Here is a 26,314-nt window from a genome sequence, read left to right on the forward strand (position 1 = left end):
AGGTGCCAATATAAGGAGGACGGGTGGCTCCTGCTCTAAAACCCCGAACTCCCCCTGAAAGGCTTCAGCAGAGCATTTTTAAAGGCCAGGTGAGGGAGGGGGTGGCAGGGAATGTCATCAGCTCATGCACAATTCTCTGATTGGTTGATGGTGAGGTAACAGAGTGGTTAACAGGATCAATCCTTAGGCACCAGTAGGTCTGGGGACTCATGATCATCAAATAGTTCATTTCTTCCATTTGGTGGTGGTTTTAGCATCTGTAAAACAACTCAAGAAGTGTGCGTCAGATACTATTATCTAGGTCCTTCAGAGAGGAGCTACAGCAGAAGATATGGGCGAGGAGTCTGTCCTGGGAAGGCCTTATAGGGTCCTGCTCGGTTACAACATATTATGACAAATTGTACTGGTCAGATTTTTGCAGTTGCAAGTGTAGAAACGCAAATCAAATTAGGGGGCAAAAGGTAATTCATTGGTTCAAGGATCAGGAAGTCTGGAATAGTTCTTGATAGATTCAGGCAGAGCTGGATCCAGGAACTCAAATGATATCAGAGCTCTTGGCTCTGTTTATCTCTACTTGTTGTTTCTTCAGATAGTCGAGATAGGTGGCTGTGGGTGGCCCATTCTGGTCCCTAAGCTCACCGTCCCAGAGGAAGGAAGACCATGTCTCTTTCCAGCATCTCTGCATAAATCTCATGGAGGGATACTGATCAGTGCTTGGCCTTCTGGAGATTCACTCCTAAATAAGGGGAGTGGGGATGGGGAAGTGTCGGGGGCTACCACAGGCCACCTCTCAAGCTTCTGGCTCAGGCAGAACCGTGTGAGAACATGTGGATCTCAGTGCCTGCCGTCCCCACTGGAGGGACCTGAGCCCATGCACAAGGCCCAGCCCAGGCGTCCTAGATAAAGGGCAGCAGGGGCCAGTAGAAACCTTGCTTTGTGTAGGCCCAGCCCAGCCATGAATAACCCTACACCCTGCACCTTCGTTCTTCCCACCCCATTATGCCTTCTGCATCACCTCTGTCCACCTAAACTCCAACCCCTTCAAGCAGCAAAGGATGGAAAGAGTCAGACAGGTCAGGGCGTGACCTCAGCTCTGACCTTTGTGTGAAGTGGAGCAAGTTGCCATCTAACTTCTCTTGGCCTCATCTGACAAATGCTGACACTTTTTTTTATTGAAATCTAGTTGATTTACAATGCTGTGCCAATCTCTGCTGTAGAGCAAAGTGACTCAGTTATACACATACAGACATTCTTTTTTCATATTCTTTTCCATTATGGTTTATCACAGGGTACTGAGGATAGTTCCCTGTGCTATACATTAGGACCTTGTTGTTTATCCATTCTAAATATAATGGTCTGCACAAACAATGATACTTCTTATAACCACCTTTAAAATGAATCCTTGTCTATTATATCTCAGTAAAACTGGAAGAAAAAAAAATTTTTAATCCTCCCGCCATACTACCTCTCCCTAAAAAGGACACATTGTGAGGGCGGAGATTTTTACCTGTTTGCCCACTACTGCACCTACAGCTCCGAATGGCTCCTGGTGTACCCCTAGCCTCTCAGTTTGTTGGTCGAGTGGATAAATGAGTAACTCCCCCTTCAGATGCCACCCTAAGTCTGCTCCCCACTGCCTGTTCTCCCAACCCCTCCTCCATCCCCTGTCATCTGGCTATAGCTCCCTCCACTCCTGAGGCTGCCCTCCCCATGGTCCTCAATGACCCTCTGCTGCTAATTCAGCTGTCACTTTTCTGTCCATAGCTGAATTTACCTTTCTATATCATTTAAACCTGCTGGCCATCCTTTCTGCCCTGAAACTCATGCCCCTCTCCTGGCTCTCTGCTCTCTCTCTGACCCATCCTTCACAGTCTCCTTCAAGTGCTTTCCTTCCTGCTGCATCTTTAGCCGCATCTATTCCATCAGCACACGCTATCTGAGCTCTCGTCTGCTCTTTCAGCTTCAGCTCCCATCTACACACCAACAGCCCCCCAGTCACATTTCCTATGCAGAGCATCAGGCTCTTATACCCAGTTACCTCCTCTCCATCTCCACTGCATGGCCCGTGGAAACCTCCGACTCTGAACTTCCCAGACCATGTCCATTTTGTTTTCAGACAGCCCGCCCTCCTTCCTCATCTTTATCCTCCTCCTCTTCCTGGGACCATCTCTACAACAGGAACCACCTCCGTTGTCTTGAAACAGAAATCTGGGAGTCATCTCCCCTCCCCTGTGTCCCAGTGGTCATCAAGTCTTGTCACTTGCCCTTTTGTTAATGTTTCTCAAACCTGTCCCTTTCTTTCCACCTACTGTCGCCATCTTGGACAGCTTTGGTAAAGTTAGAGGGTTCCCAAGAATTAAATTCCGTTTCTAAAGCTTAAAATAGTCCCAGACAGGAAATAAAAAGAAGGAAATACTTAAAGAGACTGACGCAATGTCGGGGGAGGGGATGCCTCTGAGAAACTCAAGCCCAAAAGGAACTCCCAGAACATGGAAAGGAGGCCACATCTCCGAGGATAAGAAGTGTCACCTGCTGGAATAAACTGAGGTTTGCAAAAATGCTGAGATCAAGGGGAAAGGGCTCTTCTGCTTCTGTCTGGAATGAGAAAAGTATCAGGAACGGCCTGGACATGCCGACTGAGCAAATGATGTCATATTCGTGGCTGAGGGGGAGAAAAACAGAACGGTATCTTCTACAGTACCTCCAGTTTCTCTCCAGAAGGAGGATTGTCTGTCTGGAGAGAAGCAAGGAGAACATTTCTAGGAGGAAACTGGTGAAGAGGCTGTCAATTAACTCAGTCTTACTGGAAATCCACCCAGGATCCCATGATTGAAATTCCTGACCCTCCTCAATTGTATTTTGCTTCTCTGTTCACACATATGAATTCGTACCTACTCTGTGCTAAGAATCGGAGGATGAATAGGACCCAGTCCTTGCTCTCAAGAAACTGAGGAGACAACCACATAAGTAAATAAGTATAAGATGTGCTGAGAGGATCTGATAGAAGGCTGTGCAGGGAGTGTGGAGATTGAAGGAAGGAACTTAATTCCACCTAAGGAATGGAAAGAAGTTCCCTGTCAGGGTAACTACATGGTTTGGTGTTCCTGGAGATTTAAGGAGTTCTAACAAACAAGAAAGACTCGAAGACAAGAGATGGACCAATACCCTCTTTATTAAAACAAAGAATAGTGGATGTCACAAGGCACAGAAATCAAAATATAGTGAAACGCTGTGCAGTTTGGGGAGCACTTAGATAGTTAGGAGGTAATCGTGGGACACACCAGGAGTTCTAAGAAACCAGTAAGGCTAGACCAATTTAAGAGGGTGGTGTTCTTCCCCCAGGGGCATTTGGTCATGTCTGGAGGCAGCTTTGGTTGTCACAACTGGGGGTGAGGGAAGTGCTAGAGACATCTGGCATCTACCTGGTGGGAGCCAAGGATGCTGCTGAACACCCTAAAATGCCCCCTACAACAAAGAATTATCCAGCCCAAAATGTCAAGAGCGTCAAGGTTAAGAAACCCTGGACAAAACTAATTTCATTTCCTTTGTGGAAAGTTTTACCAGACTAGAAACCAGAGGAAGCAGTGGTTATTATGGAGTTCAACATGTTTCAAAGTCTGTTCCAAAGGACTATGCTAAAGACTATTTTAGTCAAATACGAAAATTCCATGTTAAAGTAGGTTTTTAGTGCAGAACTTCTCAGAGTCGTAAATTTGCTCATATACCTCCTAGGGGTACAAGAACATGAAAACTTGTGCAGAATTTTCCAGATTTACCTGACTCAAGAAACTTTTCACCGTTTTTTAATTGAGATGCGTGTCCTTTCCTTAATTTGTAAAAACTCTTCACACATTAAGAACATTCATCCTTTGTCGTACTTTGCAATGATTTTTCTCCATTTGACAGTTACATATCCATTTTATTATTCAGTATTTAACCATTTTTAAAGGTTTTTTTTCAATTGTAGTCACATGTTTCCAACTTTGGGAGGCAGTTTGTTATAGTGGCTAAGGGTGTTGATTTGAATCTACTTGTTAGTTGTGAGACCTTATGTTAAGTTACTTACCCTCCCCAACCCTAGTTTCATCATCTTATGTAAAAGGAGGATATTAATAGTATCAACCTAATATGCTGGTTGTGAAGATTAAGAGACATTATTCATGTCAAACACATAGTTCAGTGCCTGGAACACAATAGGCACTCAATAAATACTAGCTGTCATTATTATTAAGAATGTTTGAACCTGCTCTGAGAACCCAAAATCCAATTGAAGTCAATAGGGGAGATGTGACTAAACAGCATCCTCTGTCAGAGACTATATTTTATTTGGCTGCAAGTTCAATGTGAATCAGATGAGTAGGGAGTTGCCAAAAGCTCTAATCCATAAACACCTAATAAATAGGTGAAAATGGGCTCAACCTCATTCATCACTAGGGAAATACGAATGAAAACTATGATGAGATGCCACTATATAACCACTAGACTAGCTCAAACTAAAAAGATTAATAATACTAAGTGTTGGCAAGGACATGGAACATTTGGAACACAAACACAGAGCTAGTGAAAGTGTCAATTGATACAACTGCTTTGGAATACAGATTGTTATCATCTACTAAGCTGAAGTTACACAGAAGTTCTTCTTTTAGGTATAGCCAACCTAAATGCATGCGTGTGTGCTCCAGTGTTGATAGCAGCTTATTCATAGTTACCAAAATCTGGACACAGTCCATGTGTCCATTAGAAATAGAATAGATAAATAAATCGCAGTATATTCAGACAAATGGAAAATTTCCAGCAGTGAAAATGGATGAACTACAACTATATACAACAACAAATACACATTTGTTTCACAAATACACCATTGAATGAAATAAGTCAGATACAAAAGGATGCCTATTTATATGATTTCATTTATATAAAATTCAAAACCAGGGAAACTAAACTATAGTGTTAAGTGGGATACATATTAAGGTGATAAAACTTTTAAGAAAAGCAAGAAAATTACTACCATAAAAAAATAGAAGTTACCTTTGTTTAGGAGGGAGGTGTGGTCATTGGGATGCAGCAGGAGTGGTCCAAGTTCTAGTTCTTGACTTGGGTAGTAGTTATGTGGATGTTTGCTTTGTGATTGACAGCTCATTGAACTGTCATTTTTATACTGGGCAATTCTCTATGTGTGTTATATTTCAAAATAAAATAAGGTTTTCTAAACCTTGTTTAGGACATATTAATGGAGATCTGATTTCCAAAATAAAGTGAGAGTCCTGCACTGCACTGATTCCTCCATGGCTAGAACATTGTATTCGGTTCTGGGCTGTAAACCAGTTCTGGATGTTTGAAAGAGCCATTGACCCATGAGTATGTCCAGGGGAAAATGAACTGAGCAATGGAGGGCAGAGGCATCCAGGCTAGGAGGGCTAGAGACAGTGGGGCCACCGTCCCCAGAAACATGGAGAATTGTCCTGGGAAGGTAAGCTGGGCTGCTTCTATATAACATGTAGCAGCCAAAAATGGGACCAAGGTCAGGGGGAAATGCATGAGGGTTGTGTTGAAAGAGCAACTTTCTGACAATCAGAGGTGAATATTAATGGAATGAAGAGCCCCTTTGGGTAGGAAGTTCTCATCAATGCAGAACTGGAGCAAAGATGAATACTTACTGGAGAGTTTCAAGGGAATTTAAGCATTATGTGAGATTCTTAGCCTGAGATGTTTGAACCCCGTAAAACTGAGACACATCTGCGTATGTTTATGTGTGGATGGGATATGAATGTTTTGGGGGGAAAGGAGTACATAGCTTCTTCCACCTTTTCACAGGGGCCCATGACCCTCCCAAAGTTTAACATACCCTGAAGGTGACTGCTACAGTATCTTCCAATGAAAAGAATCTGTGGTTTTGATCAATACTATGAGCGGTCTATTGAAAGGAATGGCATATCTGTTATTATCATAGAAGTCAAGTTCAAGGCCAACTGCCAGTATAGTGTGGGGGTAGCATTTGTAGAATCTGAAAGCGTGTTTCTGGTTTGAATCTGGATTAACCATTTACTAGTTGTGTGTCCTTGAGCAAGTTGCCTAACCTCTCCGTGCCTCAATTTCTTCATCTCTAATATGGGGACAATAATCTCCCTCCTGGAATTGTACTGATGATAGAATCAATCAGCCCAGGCTTAGGAAGGTGCCTGGTCAACACTCAGTGAATGGGAGCTTTAAAAACTCACTACAAACATAAACTATTACTCTGATTACCTAACTGCTTATCTCAACTAAGATGAGATAAGCAGTTGCTCATAATAGACAAAAAGGGAAGGAGAATTAAATTCTGGGTAAATTCTTAAAGTAAGGAAAACGGGATTCCAGCATTCCCAGGAGAGGCCAAGATAACACGCAAACCCCACCCTGGGCGTCACCTTATCCTTGTTTCATAAATTCACAGACCTTCAGGACTTAAGTCCCAGCACCCCACTTAAAAGATAAGAACCTGAGGCCCCAGAGAGGAGAAGGGTCTTGCCCAAGGCCACATAGTGAGGAAGCATCCCCAGTAACAGAACAGGAAGGGAAAGAAAATCCTTTGAGTTTATTCAACCCCATTGCATACTTTACAGATAAGAACAGTAGTAGTAATAATAGCCAGAATAATAATAAAAGCTAATGCTCTATGGAGTTTACTCTGTGCAGGCACTGTTCTAAGTGCTTTATAAATTACTCATTGACTACTATCCTCTCAGAACCACCCTATGAGGAAGATACTGTGGGTATCCCCACTTTTCAGATGAGGAAACTGAGGCGCAGGGAGTAAGGGGTGGAATGGGGTTCAACCCTGGGCAGTCTGGCTCTGGCTCCTAAGCTCAGTGAGAGGTAAAGGGCACTGCCATGGTCACAGGTTAGTAAGCCCAGACGCGGGCTTGGCCAGGGTTTGTTGTTCTACTAAGAGGAGCCTGGAGGGATGAGGGACAGGGATGAGGCGCCTTGGCAGACAGCCTGTCTGTTCTGGAGGGACCAGGTGGAAGCTCCTAAATGCACTGTTTTCCAGTCGCCCCGGCATCTTGCACACCCCTGCTTGCCCAGGGCTGCTGCTGTCATCAGCTCCCAGCGACCTGGACTCTGCTCTCTTCCCTCAGGCTGACTCACTTAAGACTTCCCAGCACTGTCCACTTTTTAAAGTGGGAGTAGGTGGCCAGATAACACGGTAATGGAGAGAAAGGGCTAGAAAATGAGCAAATGGGAGAATGGAACCCAGGGGAACAGTTAAGAAATCAAGTGCTCCCCAGCACCTGGGAGATCACCAGGGAGGAAAGTCACTCTGTGTTTCATGCTCAGCAGAAGCTGAATCAAGTGAGAGCGGGGGAGAGGCTCCAGCCTGCAAGGCGTGCCGGGCAAGCAGTGTTCACGGCCGCTGCCAAGCTGTGTAGGAGGAGAGGAGAGAGGGACACACACTCCCTCCAGCAGCCTCCCTCTCAACTCCACCACCCACCAAGTCCCCCCCACCCCGCAGATGACCACTGCCTCCTTTACTCTCTGCTTCTCTTGAACAAAATGGGCCCTTAAGGGGCTTCCATCTGTCCTTTACACCGTAGTGAAAATTGTAAACACTGTGCTCTGCATCTCAGAGCCTCTGGCATGAGGTTGTCCTCTCTATAAGCACAATAAATACTCTCGATCCTCATTATTCATGGATTCTGTATTTCTGAATTCACCTACTCACTAGGAATATATTCGTCACCCCAGAATCAATTCTCATAGTGTTTTCGTGGTCATTCACAGACACGTGCAGAGCGGTGAATAATTTGCGCGTTCCTTCCCAACTGATGTCGAGCAGGAAACACTCTTCTTGTTTCAGCTCGTAAACAAGTGTCCTCTTCTTGGTGTATTTAGTGCCACACTTTTGCATTTTTGTCCCTTGTGTTGGTGATTTCATTGTTTAAAATGACTCCCAAGCGTAGGGCTGAAGTGCTGTCTGGTGTTGCTAACCCCAAGCAGGCTGTGATGTTTCTTATGGAAAAAAATGTATGTGTTAGATAAGCTTCATTCACGTATGAGTTATGGTGTTGTTGGCTATGAGTTCAATGTTAATGAATCAACCATATATATTAAACAAGTTGTCTTTAAAAGGAAGCACACATAACAAGATGATATATTGATGAGTTGATGAAAATGTGACCATAGGCTTGCAGGAAACGAACCCTAGGAGCAGTGGCTCAGGATTCGCTAATTCAGTGTTTGCTGCAAAGTTACAGAATGTAACTACTGTGAATAATGAGAATGGACTCTGTGTGTGTGTGTACATATGTGTATATATCACACACACAAACACACATATTCTGTAGAGTCCTAAGGGCCTCTTTCTTCCTTTGGATGCCAAACTGCCACAATTCTAAGCACAAACAGAAGCAAACTAAAACGGTTATTTCATGACTCTGTCCAGCCTGACATCTGTCATGTTGAAGATGACATCACCTGGATCATCAACTCGTTTTCCTTACGAGGGTTTAAGGCTGAGATCTCTACTGGTGACGCTTACACTGCCAATCCCCACATATTTACACCATCCTTGGTTGGCCTGGGTTCAGGAAACCTGGGTCCTCCTGCCAGCCTTGCACTCCCTGGGGCCCACAGTATCCACCTGGGCAAGTCATTTAAACACATAAGTGCAGGGTGCCAAATATGTCAAATATACACGATTTTCCTCACCAATCACTTGGAAGAGCTAGTGAGTAGAAGTGCCTTAAAAAGTATGAAGCGCCACGCGGAGGTGAGGCAGAGAGGGAAACGAAGAAGAGTGTGGGCTTTGGACTTAGCCCTCACTGGGTCTGGTCTGGGCTCCGCCATCAGCTAGCATTGTGACCTGGTGCGAATTCCTTGCCTTCTCTGGGATAACTCAAAGCAGATCAGATGGGATGAACAAAGGTACGCCAGCTGGTGCAGCAGGATGAGTGCCTTCAACATCTCTAACCCTCAAAGGTGCCCTGAGAGCTATTTCTGATCCCAGCTTTCCAGAGGTTCCAAGAGTTGTTTTGCTTAAAGTCACAGGTAAATGACGGAAGCGGGATTCGAACTGAGGTTGTCAGGTTCTTCAGCTCTTTTCTTCCTGCTGCCTGGGACCCTCAGGAACGCCCTGGTGGAATCACCTCTTCCCATCATAAGGCGACCAGCCAACTTAATTGGAGAGTTGATTTATGAAGAATTTCACAGGGTTCCACCCAAGAAACATGTCAGTACCTTGGAGACGAGCACTGACCTTTGCATATGAACTGCTCTTGTTGTCTGCTGGACTGATCTCACCCCAGGCCTGAAGCCAAGAATAAGAACCCTTGTGCAAGAGAATGAGAAGAAGGAAAGGAAGAATATCACCCCCTGGCACTGTGTCTTAAAAACAGTGTACACCCCCAATCACAGACCCCATTTTGTCAAGAGGGACAGAGACACAGGAACAGACTCATCTGGAAAGAATAAATTACCTGCTCTTGTGTGCACTGACCACACCACTCCTCCATGGAAAACAGAATATTTTTGAGCTGACAAACATTGAAAAACAGTACTTCCTTCTTCTTTTCTCTCCTTTCCTGGCAACGTCTGTTGACCCATCCTGGCATAGTATGCAAGAAAGTCCAGAGAAGTCATTCCCTAGGAGTCTCCCCAAAAGAGGAGGGGGCACACATCGCCTGTTGGGGGGTACTCTGTATAATTTCCCACAACTTGATGACCAGCTCCATACTTTTTCCCCCAACATTAGACAGTCACGTGCAATTTACAAAATTCATCCACACTGGGAGCCTGCTCAGGTTCCAACAGTCTTTTGATGAGGGTGTGGTTGTCATGATACCCATTTAACAGATGAGACCAGCAGAGACCGAGGAGGCGAAATGATTTGGCACAAGGTTGCACATTGTGTGCTGGGAAGGCTGCACATTCTTTCCCCTGGTCCTGGCACCCATGCCAGGGAAGGGAAGCCTCCAGAGAGTTCTGCCAGCCCACCTGGAACACAGCCTGTGTGTCCACTGAGGTCTTCCTCAGCCAAAATGTGCAGGCGCAGCCCATTGTCACTATCAGCAGGCAGTAGAAGTGATGTCCTGAAACAAGCAGATGCCACCTGCTCACTGCAGCCGCAGCCCAGGCCAGCCTCCCACCCTGCTTCCCGCAGATGAGACCAGCCACACCTCTGGCTTCTTGGAAATAAATCCACTTGGAGGCAGCTGGCATTGTTGCCAACAGGTGGCAGCAGCAGGGTTGTTTGTGGGAGGAAACCAGAGAAGGATGTAAACAGTGGGCTTACTGCGTTTTGGAGAGAGAAGAGAGTGTGTGTGTTTGGGGGCAGGGTGAGCAGACACTTACACACAGTTATCAGCATCCTCTACCTAGCCTCCAGACAAATGCACACTATTGGCAGAACCTGTCCTCTCACTTTGACTACTGGCCCCCAGCCCCAAGAAAACTCACACCAACACTCCATCCTCCAGTAGTGAGGCCATAAGATGCAAGGGAGGCCACGTGGGACAGTGAATGCTGTTCAGGCTTTCCCATATCATGACGCTTGTGGAAAATGGTTCTGTTGAGGATTGAGTGGGTCAATGGCAGGGGCTACCAGCAGCTGAAGAGAAGAGCCTGGGACTTCCAGCCACTCTGAGGGATAAGGGAGCAGCAGCAAGAGCACCTATGGGGATGTGCTGGGTGATGAGCCAAGTTGAGTGTAGCCCCCGAGTCAGACAGGCCTGAGCTCCTTGACAACCTTCTCTTCAAAGTGGGACCTTTGTAGAAGGACCAGCAGTCTCAGCGTCACCTGGGAGCCCCTTAAAAATGCAGAGCACAGACATATCCTCCGACCTGCTGAATCAGATGCTGCATTTTAACAAGATGCCCAGTGACCCGCATGCTGCTCTACACGCCCAGAGGACTTGAACTCAGATGCTCACCGGGTCAAGATAGTTACCATAATGAGTCAAGAGTCCAGGTGGGGACTGTGCTGACCCGGAGAGCCCAGGCCAGCCTGCATGGGCAGCCACACACAACTCAGTCCCAGCCGGACAAAGCCCCGAGAAACTGTGCAGACCTGATCACCTGATTCTTTCTTAAGCCAATTCGCTGGGTCTCTGATATGAATTCTCCTGATTTTAACGTATTGAAAACTAATTTTAAAATCTTTTGAAACTCTGTACAGGCCAAGTAAAACACATCTGTAGTCCACTGAACACCCTGGGGCACCAGTTGGGTGGCTCCAACTTTAGAGTCAGTGTGGTCTTACCCTCTCTTTACAGGGAGCCATGCAGCCTAATGATTAACGCCACAGACTCTGCAACAGCCCCAGGAGTTCAAATCCCAGCTCGGCCACTTCCCAGGTCTATTCTATAACCTTGGGTGAGCACTTGACTTGGAGTCTTCGTTTTCTCATCTGTAAAGTGGCCCTAATAAGTCTCCCTAATGGGTGAAGAGTTGCCCTGCAGCCTGACTGAGATAAAGCACTTTAAAAATCTGTGGATACTTAAAGAGATGTTGATTCACTTCCTCTAGGGCCTAAATGCTCCCTCTACTTTCCAGTGCTTACAGATCACTGGAGACCTCGTTAAAATGCAGATTCTGATTCACTAGGCCTGGGTGGGGCCTGCCTGAAAGTCTCCATTTCTAACAAGCTCCCAAGTAATGTCAGGGATGCTGGTCCCAGTCAGTTAGTCATGCCAGTCAGGGGTCAGCAGACTTTCTCAGTACAGGGCCAGATGGTAAACATCTTAACCTCTCTGGCCAAATGGTCTGTTGCAACTACTGGACTCCACCATTGTGGTATAAAAACATCCCTAGACAAGAGGTAAATGAAGCATGTGGCCGTGTTCCACTATAAATTTATGGACGCTGAAATTTGAGTTTCATACAATTTTCACGTGTCATGGGATTATCGTTCTTCTTTCAGTTTTTTTTCCCCAGCCGTTTAAAAACTATTCTTAACCCATGGACCTCACAAAAACCTACAGTCAGCCTCCCCCACTGGATTATAAACTCGCTGGGGCACAAGCTGCGCCCGCTAAGTCCACCTTTCCTCCTGACCCGGCCAGTGCCCTGGACAGCGGGAAGCCCCCTCCTTCACGCTGCACCCTGCACGGGGCCCTGGGAAGCTGAGGTGTTGCCTTTCAGAGCTGACACTTGTCAGGTGCCTCCCTTCCCTTCCATTCAATCTCACGGTCACACTTTAACTCTATAAACACACGGGCAAGAGAATCAGTGACCCAGAGCTCAATAACAACAGAAGGAGTTTGATTTATTAAGGGGAAGAGCAAAGGAAAGGAACCAGCAAACTGATAAGCAGGATAATTAGGCAGTTCTCTAAACAGTCCATCAAACCCTCCGTTGTTCCCATCACTTCCCACCACCCCTTCCGACCCCTGGCAGCACGTGACCCAGGCAGCCAGGGTGAGGACATCCGTTGGACTCTGGGTCTCAGCCTTTGGAAGGATTGGGGGAGGGGCAAAGGCTTTTGAGAATTTGAGACCAGGGCTCTTGTGTTCATTCAACCAACATTAATGGATTTGGTGCCCAGCTGTTCTGAGTTAGGGACTCAGTAAATGTTTATTGAATATTTTGGCAGATGTTTATGAACATTTGTTATGTGCAAGGAATGGGCTAGACCCTGGGATGGAGGACTCTTGGTTAAGATCCAGACATGGAAAAGACATGGCTCCTGAATGCAGGAAATTTACCCACAAAAGAAACAGGCTCACACTGGACCACAGTCTAGGGCAGTGCTTGCCAGACTACCTCCCACAGGCCAAACCCAGTCCCGGACCTGGTTTTGTTAATAAAGTTTTATTGTAACACAGCCCTGCCCATTTGTGTACATATTGTCTATGGCTGCTTCCACACTATAGCATCAGAGTTGAATCATTTTCATTGCCTGCAAAGCCTAAAATATTTAGCACTGTATTCTTCACAGAAAAAGTTCGCCAATCCGTGGTCTAGTGCCATGCTTTTCCAAGTATTTGTATAGCAAACCCCAGTAAGTAATACATCCTGTAGGAGGAGGCAGACGATAAAATAAACAGATTAAACTGCAATATGTCAGGTGACAAGAAGGGCCCTGGAGGCAGAAACAGGATAAGAGGGAGAGAGCGTGATGGGGGCAGGGGGCTGGGGCAGCTATCAGGGAAGGCTTCCTGTGAAGTGGCATGTGAAGGAAGGAGAGAGTGAGCCACGTGGACACGTAGAGGAAGAGCATGACAGCAAAGGGGAGAGCATGCATAAAAGCCCTGGGGCAGGAGTGAGTGCTTGAGGTGAAAAGTGATGGAAGTAAGGCTGGTGGGTTGGGGAGAGGTGGTAGAAGGCCATGTAGACAACTGACTGCAGTCAGAGCAGAATGAATAAACCCTATAGCAGAAGGACAAGCCAAGCACTGAGGAGGTCCAGATAAAACTAAACCATGATGCAGGGGGAACCTCCACTGATTTATTGATTTGTCCAAAAATCACGTCTTGTAAGTGTGCGTAGGGACTGTGCTGAGGCAACAAATAAGCTCCTTCAAGGAGCTCCCTTTCTCACAGTGACAGGGGCCATGCAAGCAAATGCATCATGACAGAGGGAAATGTCAGGGGAAGCAGGAGCACCTCTGGGGGGACCAGGGAAGACTTCCACACGATGGGAAACCTCAGCTGCATCTCAAAGGATGAGGAGATATAATGCAGGTTGATACAGCCGAGAAAAGCATTCCAGGCAATGGGACCTGCACACACAAAGGCATAAAGGCCCAAGAGAGCATCGCAGGCTGTTGGTACAGTGGGAACAGTGGTTCTCAAGCCTGGCAGGGTGTTAGAAGCACCCAGGAAGCTTTGAAATTATACTTCTACCCGGGGCCCACCCCCAGACTTCGCAGTGATTGGCTGGAAGAGGACCCAGGCACTGGCATTTTTTTATCTCCAGGAGATGCTAATGTGACACCAGTACTTCAGAGCTCTGGGCTGGAGGGAGACATGGAAGAGTAGGTGAGACTGGGCAGGAGTCATGGCCAGATCATAGATGCGTTTTATGCTGCCTCTACAATGTGGACTTTATCTTCTAGGTAAGAGAGAGACCCACTGGTGGGGTTTAAGCAAAGAATGGGCATGGTTGGATTTATAAGGTTGAAAAAGCACTCTGGCAGCAGTGTAAGAGGAGAGGAGAGGAGTGGGGGCCAGGAGGGGAAGATTAGAAACCCTGGGAGTTATTAGGGAGACACTGCATCAGTTCAGGGAAGAAATAAGGGTTTGCACCCAGGCAGGACCAAGGCAGTGAGGGATGAGATAAGGATGCAGTCAAGAGATATGGGAAAAGCAGAATTGGAAGAACTTAGGGACTGCCCAGATGCAGAGCAGGAGAAGAAAACTGAGAATATAATGATTCCATTCACTGAAATATGAGATCAAGAAGGCTAGGCTTGAGGGGGAAGATAATGAGTTCAGTTTTTAACATTTTGAGTTGGAGGTACCAGTGGAAAATAACAACAATAATAATAATCACAAGCCATTTATTGAGCACTTACTAGGTGCTGGGCCCTGTACTCCATGCTTTATATTCATTGTCTTACTTAATTGTCACAACAGCTCTATGAGGTAGATAATCTGACTGTCCCCATTTTACAGAGGGGAAAACTGAAGGTCGGAGAAGCTCGGTAAGTGAGAAGAATGATAACTTATTGTATGCACATGCCACTTTGCAGAGCTGGGCACATGGTGAGGGCTCAGGAAATGGCAGTAATATTAATTATTACTATCTTCTCTCCACCGTGGGAAGGAAACACAGGCCAAGTCTGCGGGGAAGGGAACCAATCATATTTAGAAGCCCTGTTTCTATATAGATGTATATATACTTAGTATGTATGTACGTATATAGTATATAGGGATGTATATTTAAATGCCTTAGTGTGTATATATGTTGCTATACTCATACTCCATCTGTTGCTGCTTTTTCTTTTTGGCTTTTTAATTAGACATCTCAAATGCCTCTTGATCTTACCCATTCTCCAGTCCTACCCCATGCCCACCCCATAATTATTTTATTTCTTTAATTTTTCTCCCAAAGTTAATCTCAGTCTACTCACATTTGTTCTGTTCTATGAGGGAAATTGTGTTGCTGGCCATGCAGCCAGAGTAGGTTTTTTTCTTGTGGAGAGAAGGGAAACTTTATTTATTTTTTTAAAATATAACTCCTCTCGACTGTTCCAATGCCAAGTAAACAAAGCTGCTATTCATTTCGGCATCTCCCCATCTCTATCGTGCCCAGAGTCATTTTATCAGCAGAGCCTCTTGGGCTGTCTCTCCAAGAGCTTGGAACAGCAAATAGGAATGTTCTAAAAGTGAGTGCTATGAAAATAGAATCCCATTTAATGAGGCCACTGAGAGCAAGGCTGTTGCTCACTTGGTGAGTGCAGAAGCAAACATTATGTTTCAAGTCGTGGTCAGAAAATGCCACTGTCTCTCATGTGGCCCCAGCAAAAAGCATCAGCGAGCCCATCACTAGTTAGCGACTCAGGGACAAGGAGCTGAGGCAGCTGGAAGGAAGACTTAGAATCAGGTCACCACCCCCAAAGACCCTCTCCTCATACCTGGAGAACACCCCCCCCACCCCCCCGCCCCTATCAATGTTTACTCCACCTGTGTCCCATTCATGGACTCCTGAGTATCCACAACACTTCCTCAGCAATGACCTGGCCTTGCTCTTTGCTCTCTGAGCCCTCTGCCCAATGAACAATAAAAACTCTCAATGTATATAACCAGATCTGTGTGGAGCAGCTCGAGATGAAGGGAGGAGATCTAGAGTTCCACTCAACTGGTCTCCTTGCATGGGTCCATGCCCACAAAGATGGAACCCCCAAGCTTCTCTAAGGTACCTCAAGACTCCATGGAGTCCAGGTCGAAAACCAGTCCCTGAGGTCAAAAGAGTGCCCAGAGGTCATGGTCAGCAGTTGTTGTTCACTTATTCATTCAAAAAAATAGATCCCAAACACCTACTATGTACAAGGAGCAAAGGATATAGTAGTGAATCTAACAGACAAGTCCCTGCTCTCACGGAGCTTATATCCTTGTGGGGGGCATGGACAAGTATAAGATAACGTGAGACCATGATAAGTGCAAGAAAGAACACGAGACTGGGTGATGTCATAGAATGCCATAGCGGAGTGAAAGAGCTGCTCTAGATCAGGAGAGGCCTCTCTGAGGAGGACAGAGAACAATGGAACAAAGACAATGAGGAACCAGCTGTGAGACTGTCTGCAAGAGCTTTGCTGGCAGAAGGAATGAGTGCAAAGGACCTGAGGCAGCACTGAGCTTGGCAAATTCTAGGAACTGAAAGAGAGAATCAGGGGGTGGATGGAAGGAAATGAGATCAGAGAGATCAGCAGGGCCGAGATATGTTGGCCCTTGTATGTGGATGTTTACGGAACACTAGTGTGCATGGGTCAAGTTCAGATATTTTGGGCACCCACCACTATGGTAATTTTGTTCCCTGCTGAAATACAGATGGTCTCTGACTTAGGATGGCTCAACTTACAATTATTTGACTTTATGATTGTGCGAAAGTGATACGCATTCAGTAGAAAGCGTACTTGGAATTTTAAATTTTGATCTTTTCCCAGGCTAGTGATATGCGCTGTGATACTCTTTCACGATGCTGGGGAGCAGCATCGAGCCACGGTGCTCCGAGTCAGCACATGATCACAAGGGTAAACAACAGACACACTTGCAACCATCCTGTACCCAGATGCCCATTCTGTCTTTTACTTTCAGTATAGTATTCGATAAGTTACATGAGATATTCAACACTTGATTATAAAATAGGCTTTGTAGTTAGATGATTCTGCCCAACTGTAGGCTAGTGTAAGTGTTCCGAGCATGTGTAAGGTGGGCTGGGCTAAGCTCTGATGTTCAGCAGGTGAGGTGCATTAAATGCATTTTCAACTTAATGATATTTTCAACTTAGGATGGATTTATCAGGATGCAACCCCATTTTAAGTCAAGGAAGATCTGTAATGAAATTTGGACACATTCCTCCTACATACAGGAAATGGCATTGGATGGGGAGCCCAGGAGTTCTAACTTTCAGAAAGTCCTTTTCCTTCCTTCCAGGTTTCCTCCCTTCCCTTTCCTTTCCAGAAGCTGCACCACCAGAAGCACAGTAGCCATGTCGCTCTCCAGGGGGCTTTAGATTCCTTTTCTGCAACATAAGTTGACTGGGTGACATCAAAACTCTCTTTTCCAACGAAATACTACACAGAACTTGAAATGATAACAGACATAAATGTAGTATTATATTAGCTGTCATTTCATTCTGTAGCTTTTAATTCACACCATCTATTGTCAAGTCCACCAGGAGAACACTGAGACTCCTCTGATGAACTTGGTCTTGTATCAGCCTCAGCACCCAGCCCCCCATTATATTTTGTGTCCTTGCACGGCATGGTTTTGAGAAAATCAGTGGTGTTTTACCGACTTGCTCTGCAATCTGAGGTTATTCTCTAAATAAACCAAAATGGAAGGAGAAACCTTACTCTGGGGGCTGAACAAATAAGGATTGCCCAGGAAGCTCAAGTTAATGTGTAGTAAACATCTGAGTCTGCTTTTTGGATGCTCGAAAATCAAGCTCTTAAATATTTTGTTTTAACAAAACAATAATCGAATTTTTGTTGCAATACTTCAGATCCTTCCATGGGACACTGAAAAACAGTCAGCATCAGTTGTCTTCCAGCAAATAGTGTTCTGGCAAACTGGCTCTCTGGGAGGAAAAAAGTGCCAAATTTGTAGTGTTTGCCAGTTTCTAGGGTGTAAATCCTTCCACTGTGGACAGCATGAAGCTAACAATGGTTTAATAACTGGCTCACAAATTTTCTAAATATTTAAGAATTGCCTCTTATAAGTCAATATGAGCCAGCTCCAGGATACCACTGCTTCCAGCCCTTATGCATAGTTGGTGTTTCTGGGTAGAGCCCACTTGAAGGCCATCACCCAAAAACTGACACCTGCAGTGGCACACAAGGCCCTGAGACTTTGGGCTGGAGCCAGGGATGGGACAGTTAGAATGGGTTGGAGAGCAGAGGAGCTGGCGTCCTTAAGTTCAGGGCCTGGTTTGTTGTCAGAAATGGTCAGAGTGTGACCCCAGGGACAGGTGTGGTGACACCATGTTAAGCTAAAGTCCTCCCAAACCTACCTGTACTTTACACACCTCAGATCATACCTCGGGATGTCTCCACCTTGGGACTCATCCTTCTAGACCCAGCTGAAGCAACTTCTCCCCTTTAAAGCCTTCTATCGTCTTGCCCTCCTTTGAGCCAGCTCTGGACCTAGTCCAGCTCCCTCTTACTGCATCATCTTACTGTCCTATTGTTCTACATCTGCTTGTCAGTGTTCTGGGCCGGACCGCAAGAGCAGAAACTATGGTTGGAGCCCCAGCGCCTAGCATAGGGCCTGATATTTTTGTTAATTTCTCAACAAATACTAATTGAGCTCCTACTAAGTGCCAGGCAGTGTTCTGGCCACTGATAATACAGTAGAGATCAAATCAAAATCCCTGCCTTCATGAAGATTTTGATTCTAGAAGGCACTCAGTGCATATTAAATTATTGTCTCATCGCCCCTATGATTACTACTCTTAAAAAGACTAGGAGATGAGAGTTTTCATTTATTTTATGTTAACCCTAGCATAGAACCCACTCATAAACGTGGCCACATTTCATAGTCTTTTTTTTTTCTAAATAGAAGTTATTTTTTAGAGCATTTTTAGATTCACAGCCAACTTGAGCAGAAGGTACAGAGCTATTTCATGTGGCCACGTCCCCCACACGTGCACAGCCTCCCATTATCGACACCCCTGCCGGAGTGGTACGTTTGTTGCAACTGGTGAGTTTTATTCCGTGCTAAGAAGCAGCGAGCTGTCAAGCCATGAAAAGACATGGAGGAAACGTAAATGCATGTTACCGAGTGAAGGAAGCCACTCTGCAAAGGCTCCATATTATGTGATTTCAAATATATGCAAAAGGGAAAACTATGAAGTCAATAAAACGACCAGTGTTGAGGCTCAGACGGCTGCCTAGCCACAGCCAGCACCGTCAGCCCCTTTGAGGCTTGAATTGGAGGAGGAGGCCACAAAGGGATGTCCTCTGTTGAGACGATCCCTGGCTCGAGGAGACTTTCTTTGGGGTTGATCTGAACAATATACATACCTCTGGCAGTTTTCTGTTCCCCCTTAGCGAGGTTTTGGAGACTGGTAGAAAAACTTTTCCCTTGGCCTGGACAGTAGATCCAAACACCTGAGCCCTAGTTTTACAGAGATACAGAAACTAAAGCCCAGAAGAGAGAAATTACCCATATTCACACCCAGTGTACAGCCTACGCAAGAGCCCAGTTCTCCAGGTACTCAGCTCGGTATTTGACTACACGGAGATGGCCCTCCTGAAAATAAAGAGCAGAAAAGAGGGAATCCAGAATTTAATGAGCTGAGAGGAAGAAACTGTCGTGCTAACTGACAGCATATAATACAAAGAGCACCTGCTTCATCACTTCTGCATCAATAAAGTTTGAAAGCCACTAGCAGAAAAGACAATAAGCAAGGAGTTCAGCCTACCAGTTGGAACATAATTTGCTCAGACTTGGACACTTAACCCTTCATATTTCTCCCCAGTCTAACCCCTGCCATTTCCCCATATAGACTCTTAGCAAGGAAAAAGTTAAAAGCACAACTTATATAATTTGTAGGTTTTGGCACGTCCAAAGGGCTGCATCCGGAGTGTGGAGTTCTGGAGTTTGGAGCCGTGTGGCTGACAGGGTCTTGGTGCTCCAGCCGGGTGTCAGGCCTGAGCCTCTGAGGTGGGAGAGCCGAGTTCAGGGCGTTGGGTCCACCAGAGACCTCCCGGCCCCACGTAACATCAATTGGTGATAGCTCTCCCAGAGATCTCTGTCTCAACGCTAAGACCCAGCTCCACTCAATGGTTGGCAAACTCCAGTGCTGGACACCCCATGCCAAACAGCTAGCAAGACAAGAACACAACCCCACCCATTAGCGGAAAGGCTGCCTAAAATCATACTAAGTTCACAGACACCCCAAAACACACCACCGGACGCGACCCTGCCCACCAGAAAGACAAGATCCAGCCCCACCCACCAGAACACAGGTACTAGTCCCCTCCACCAGGAAGCCTATGCAAGCCACCCACTGGGTGCAGACACCAAAATGGTTCTGAAGAACTTAGGGGCAGGACAGGAAGAAAGATGCAGATGTAGAGAATGGACTTGAGGACACGGGGAGGGGGAAGGGGAAGCTGGGACAAAGTGCGAGAGTGGCATGGACGTATATACACTACCAAGTGTAAAATAGACAGCTAGTGGGAAGCAGCCGCATAGCACAGGGAGATCAGCTCGGTGCTTTGTGACCACCTAGAGGGGTGGGATAGGGAGGGTGGGAGGGAGGGATATGCAAGAGGGAAGAGATATGGGAACATATGTATTATGTATAGCTGATTCACTTTGTTATAAAGCAGAAACTAACACACCACTGTAAAGCAATTATACTCCAATAAAGATGTTAATAAAAAAAAAAGATCAGTGTTTGCCAGGGGCTAAAGGGGGGGCCTAATAGGCAGAGCGCAGAGGAGTTTTAGGGCAGCGAAAGTATTCTGTATGATACTGTGATGGTGTACACTTTGGGTGACAGTGATGTTTCATTGTAGCTTCATAGTGTTTTGATTTTGTGTTTTAGTTATGATTTGGGAATATCCCAAGGCCTATTAATGTACCATTGTCACAGACTAGGGGTTGTAGGAGGAGGCTGCTGGTGACATATTTATCCCATCAACCATTAATATTTTAAGGGGAGTTGTTTGGGGTTTGGGGGTTTTTTTTGTTTGTTTTTTGTTTTGTTTTGTTTTGTTTTTTACAGTTTAGGCAGATCTGGGAAGAAGGCAAATAGATGGGGTAAGCTTGAAATTTTGTGAAGACAGGATGAGAAAAAGGCCCCCGACTCTGGCTCCCAGCAGCCAGGGCTCTGTGTGAATCCCAGATCCTGGGATGAGGAGAGATCACAGATTAGCCCAGAGGTCACAGAATTAGCAGCTATTCCCACTGCCTGCTGGTTATTTTGGGCACTGGGGATCAGAAGGAAGACAAAGGGAAGGGAAGGGAGAAATTGTGAAGAAAGTTGAATGAGAGGATGAGGTGAAGGAAAGGGGATGCTGGGGGTTGAGGAGTCAGAGGTTTGCTGTTTCTCAGAGTGAAAATGCCAAATTCTAGGAGAACCTAGAAGGGCCTCCCCAGTCTTCACTGTGCAGCACCATAACCCTAAAGATGGGGTGGACTGTAGCCGTGATTTATAACAAACCTACAGACCTATTCCGTTATTTATCCAGCATTTTTAAAACAACACACATACACACAAACACGCTCCCTCTGTCTTTGCTTAAATAAATGTATTTTTCAATGATATTTTATATCATAATCATAGATTATGAGTTTTATGGCCCAGATAGTTTTTCCTAATACACATTGAAATAAATATCTAACTGTTAAAAGTTAAATGTTCATTTGCGTACCCTCTAAGTCATCCCTTGGACCGGCAATGCCATGCACTCCACATTGTGGTGCACTGGTAGAGAGAAGTTGGCAGGCTTGGAGACAGTCTCAGTCCTTGATTCTAACCCCTCCCTATGTGTCATTTGCCTCATCTGAAAAATGAGAGGGTTGACCAGATGCCCTCTCAGGTCCCTTCACACTCTGAGGTTCTGAGCTGTTCACTGAATAAACGTAGTTACTGAAGGCCACATACCCAGGCCAGAGCTTCCAGCACCCTGCCCTCTCTCCTCCCACCAAAGCTTCCCCACACCTCCCTGTTACACCCTCTTTCCTTACTACAAGGCACATCCTCCTGGGAGAGAAACCTGCACAGATCCAACCCCAAAATGAAAATTAAGTTTTTTAATTAGAAGAAAAACACCTCAATTTTTCCAAACCTCAGCACAGCTCTCTTAACTTCCTTAACTTTGGTAAAGTGAATAATACCCCTTGCCAGGGAGTCACATCCCAACCCACACAAAGGAAATCTCTCTATTGTTTTTTGAAAAATGTTTACAATGGCCTTTAATATCTCAGTGTTTCACAAGGGAGCCAGACAGACACGGAGTCTTACCATCCCCTGGTAGGACCGCCACACTCAGCATCCTCCTCCACTGTCTGACCGGAGACAGACAACATCTAAGTCCTTCAGGAGAGTCAGCAGGTTTTCGCACCCTCCCTAAAAGGGCAGTGTGTGGAGGGAGGGGAGTTAAATACCATGTTTAATCGACCGCAGGATCTGCCCACGAGCAAGATTAGGTATGGCATTTCTATACCTAACACGCCTTCAGCATTGCCCCTATTAAAACCACTCTACAGACAACTGGGAGAGAGGCCTCCACACCCAGAAAATATAAGCCACTAGGGCCAGGAAAGTAAAAGAGATATTTGTGTATCTCTATACTTTGTGTATAGTGACTTTACAAAATCTCTAGATACCTTATCCATAGAGGTCCTTTTAGTTAATCACAAGCAGCTTACATTCGTTGTTTTGTGCCAGACACCATTCAGTGGCTTGCATAGTTTATCTCACTAAATCTTTGTAGTAACTCTATGAGGTATGTACTATTATAAACCCCACTTTACAGTTGAGAAAATCAAGGTTTAGAGAAGTTGAGAAATTTCCCAAGGTCACACAGCTAGTGAGCAGTAAAGTCTGATTCCCAAACCCATGCTCAAAGCAATACCTTCCACGTGTGGGTCATTTTGTATTTTTTAGAACTCTTACGCATTTAATAATAACTATCACTTAGAGAAATAGATGTTTAGATAGATAGATGATAGATAGATGGCTAGATAGACATAGACAGAGATGTCATTTCTAATCTCCCAATTCTGTGAGGATGGGTATAAATATTATCATCCCCATTTTACACATGAGGAAATTGAGCCCCAGAAAAATTTAAGAACTTATTCCAGGTCATGGCATCTACAATGCCTGAGTCAGGATTTTAACCTAGATCAGCCTGACCCCATAGTCTGTGCTTTCACTGTGCTGCCTGTAGAATTTCATCTGATTTATCTAACAACTTTGTGACTTGTGTGAGGGAAAAAAAAGTGTGATGTAGTAGAGCCTGTATCCTATTAAATGGGATTCTACAAACCTGGCCTGATTAATCAGCTTGTGGAAGTCCCTGAAAATTCCATCAGTACACAGTAGTACATCCTCTATCTCACTTTCCTGCTTGTGTCTTTCAATGCACTTGCAAACTAGTTGTTTCCTACCTGTTATACCTATCTTTCCATCTACCTAACCACTTCTTTATCTATCTGCTTATTTATTCTCCACCTCCCCCCCCACCAGAACATTCCCTTGCATCTATCTTGTTTGTTACCATATTCTCAGTGCCTAGCACAGTGCCCTCAATAAATATTTGTGGACTAAGTGAATGAACATATGCTCATAATTAAGTGAACAGTAAACACCTGTTCCTCCTCCACCTCTGAACTATACTACTTGGCATCTGAAAACCAACATTCAGATAGCTCTTCCTTCTGGGTACTATGGGAGAGTAGCTGCACGTTCTGGCTTGGCTGCAAAACACTTCATAGATGTAGGAGCCAGTGTCATAGATGAAGATTATAGAGGAAACGTTGGTATTGTACTGTTTAATTTTGGCAAAGAAAAGTTTGAAGTCAAAAAGTGTGATCGAATTGCACATCTCATTTGTGAACACATATTTTACCCAGAAATTGAGGAAGTTCAAGTTTTAGATGACACTGAAAGGGGTTCAGGAGGTTTTGCTTCCACTGGAAATAATTAAAGTTTATGCCTAGAACAGAAAATGAGAAAATGCACTTCTTCCTTGAAAATAAAGACTTTGCTTAAAGTGAAATAAAGTAGTATAGAACCCTGCAGGAGTTCAGGGTGGGGGGAGGAACTCTAATGAGCTGGAGTGGACCAGGAAGGCTTCCTGGAGAAGGCGACGAGTTTTAGGGCTTTGATGGATGGTAGGTGTTAGGTAGAGGAGCAAGGAGAGCATTCCAGGCAGAAAAGAGACCAGAGCCAAGGCACAGAGAGCGCGGGCTGGCATCATCCAGGACGTTGAGGCAGAGCTGCCTCAGAACAGCTAGAAGCAAAGTCTGACTGTGCTTCTGTCCTGGCCACCCCAGGAAGCCCCTTCCCCCTTAGGAGCTTGAATCACCCAGAGGAGTTGACTCGCCTTTGTCTAGTCCCCTCTGGACCTGGGGACCATCCTCATTAGCAAGCTTCCCCTGACACCTCCATCTGTGTATAAAATGGCCATGGCTCTGGCCAAACCAGGGTTGGCAAGAGAAGAAGGAGAGAGGTAGAGAACCCATGTCCACAAGGGGCTCAACAAACCTGTTCTTTCTGGGGCTTCATCAACTTGAGAATATGGAGAAGTAAAAGCAGCAGGCTCTGGGCCCAGACAATCTTCCCACTTCCTGGCTGTGTGGTCTCAGACCCTCTCTGAGCCTCATCAGTCCCCTCCAGGCATATGGAGGTGGTAATCCCTACCTCCATGACTTCAGGGTCAGTACCCACTGTCCTGAGCAGCCACCTTCTCCCCTGTCCCCTGAGTTGACAGTGGAGCACGTCAACTCCACATGTGGAACGTTAAACTTCAGTCCATCTCAATTGTTTGCCAAACAAGCTGAGTCCCACCACAGAACACTTCTCTTTCCTTCTATGTTAGGAGGCTACTACGCGTTTAGAGAAAACCATTCCCATAGGCTCCGTGGAGGCAGGAATCTTGTCTCGTTTGACACTGCATACGATCTCTAGCACCTAGAACAGTACCTGGCACTGAGTAGCCATGTAATACCTGTTTGCTGAATCAATGAGCAATCTCTCTAGTCCTCCTGTCACACCTGCCCTGGAACTCCCAACCTTGGATCAGTCCGGCCATGAACCTTCATCTCTTCTAAACCAAGACCACTGATCTGATGCTGCAACTACAAATGTATGGCCTCTAGCCTTAGGAGCCCCCAGTTGTCTTGGCAAAGCTTTTACATCTCCCTAGTCAGCTGCCTTTCCCATCCCCATGGTGGTGTTTTCAGAGCCTCACTGCACTCTGCAAGTCCCACATCTTTCCCCCAAAAAGAGGACCACGCCCCTGTCACAGAGCTCACCGATGCTGGCAGAGTCACCTCATCACCTCTGCCCTCACGTGTGTACACCTTGCCATGCCTTTGCCCTCCCCCACGCCCATCTTCCCTGTCTCAGTGCTGTCGTGTCTCCTGTTCCGAGTTCGTGTTCGCTCTGAGCTCTGGCTCTCATTTCCACCCGTATCCTCTGAGACTTGGCTACCCGTCCATTCCTTCTCACCCCTGGTTCTCAGTGCTACTTCTCCACTGGCATCTTTCCAACACTGCAGCATGTTCAAATCTCACTCCGACTTGCAAAGAATAAATATGTCTTTGTGAAGCCTGTCTTTGTGAAGCCTTCCTAAATCAGCTGCCACCACTCCCCGAAACTTCCTCTGGCAGAGATCGTTCATGCCTTCCAGATGGACAAATCTGATAAAGTCCTAAGCCCCTTGCTTTGCTCCTTGGCCATTTGTCATGGTTGCCCTGTCTCCTGGAATGCAGTTCTACCTCGTCTTCTGGAACACCACTCTCACCCGCCTTTCCTCCTTCCTCTCCAGCCAGACTTTCTTCACCTCCTTTGCATTCCCCTCTTCCGCCCTTCTGTCCGGGTGCCCTGGGGTCCCATCCTTGTCCCTCCCTCTTTCTCACTGTAGGTGACTCCTCAGGCCTGCGCTGTCCTATTCAGTGGCCACCAGCCACACATGCCTGCTGAGTCCTTGACATGTGGCTCCATTGAGATGGGCTGTGAGTGTAAATATACATCCAATTTCAAAGACTTAGGGTACCAAGAAGAGAACCTATCTCATTCATAATTCTTATAAAGATTACACGTGGAAATGATAAATGTTTTTAGACACTGAGTTAAATAAAACATGTTCTTAATTTCATCTTTTTTTATTATTACCTTTTTTAATGTGGTTACTAGAAAATTTAGAATTACACACGTGGCTGTAGGGACAGCAATGCCTTAGACAATTGCGTCCACTCCTGTGGCCTCACCTGAATCAGAATGACCCCCAAACTAATTCAGCATGGTGATAAGGCGTGAGCTCCACTGTCTGGGTTTGAATCACAGTTCTGCCACTTACTAGCTGGGTGATCTTGGGCTTAGAGCAATGCCCGGCGCATGCAAGGCACTGGATAAAAGCCATTCTTGTAGAGCGGCGGCCATGCACAGTAGTCATGCCTGGGAGCTCTGAAACCAGACTGTGGATAGGCAT

General features: G+C 45.8%; 1 protein-coding gene across 1 annotated transcript in view; it reads left to right on the forward strand.

The window, feature by feature from the left end:
• Positions 1-26,314, forward strand: part of SYN3 (synapsin III) — a 398,733-nt gene that overhangs the window by 330,085 nt on the left and 42,334 nt on the right. The window lies entirely within an intron of this gene.

The sequence above is a fragment of the Lagenorhynchus albirostris genome, chromosome 11, assembly GCF_949774975.1.
Source record: "Lagenorhynchus albirostris chromosome 11, mLagAlb1.1, whole genome shotgun sequence".
Lineage (NCBI taxonomy): Eukaryota > Metazoa > Chordata > Mammalia > Artiodactyla > Delphinidae > Lagenorhynchus > Lagenorhynchus albirostris.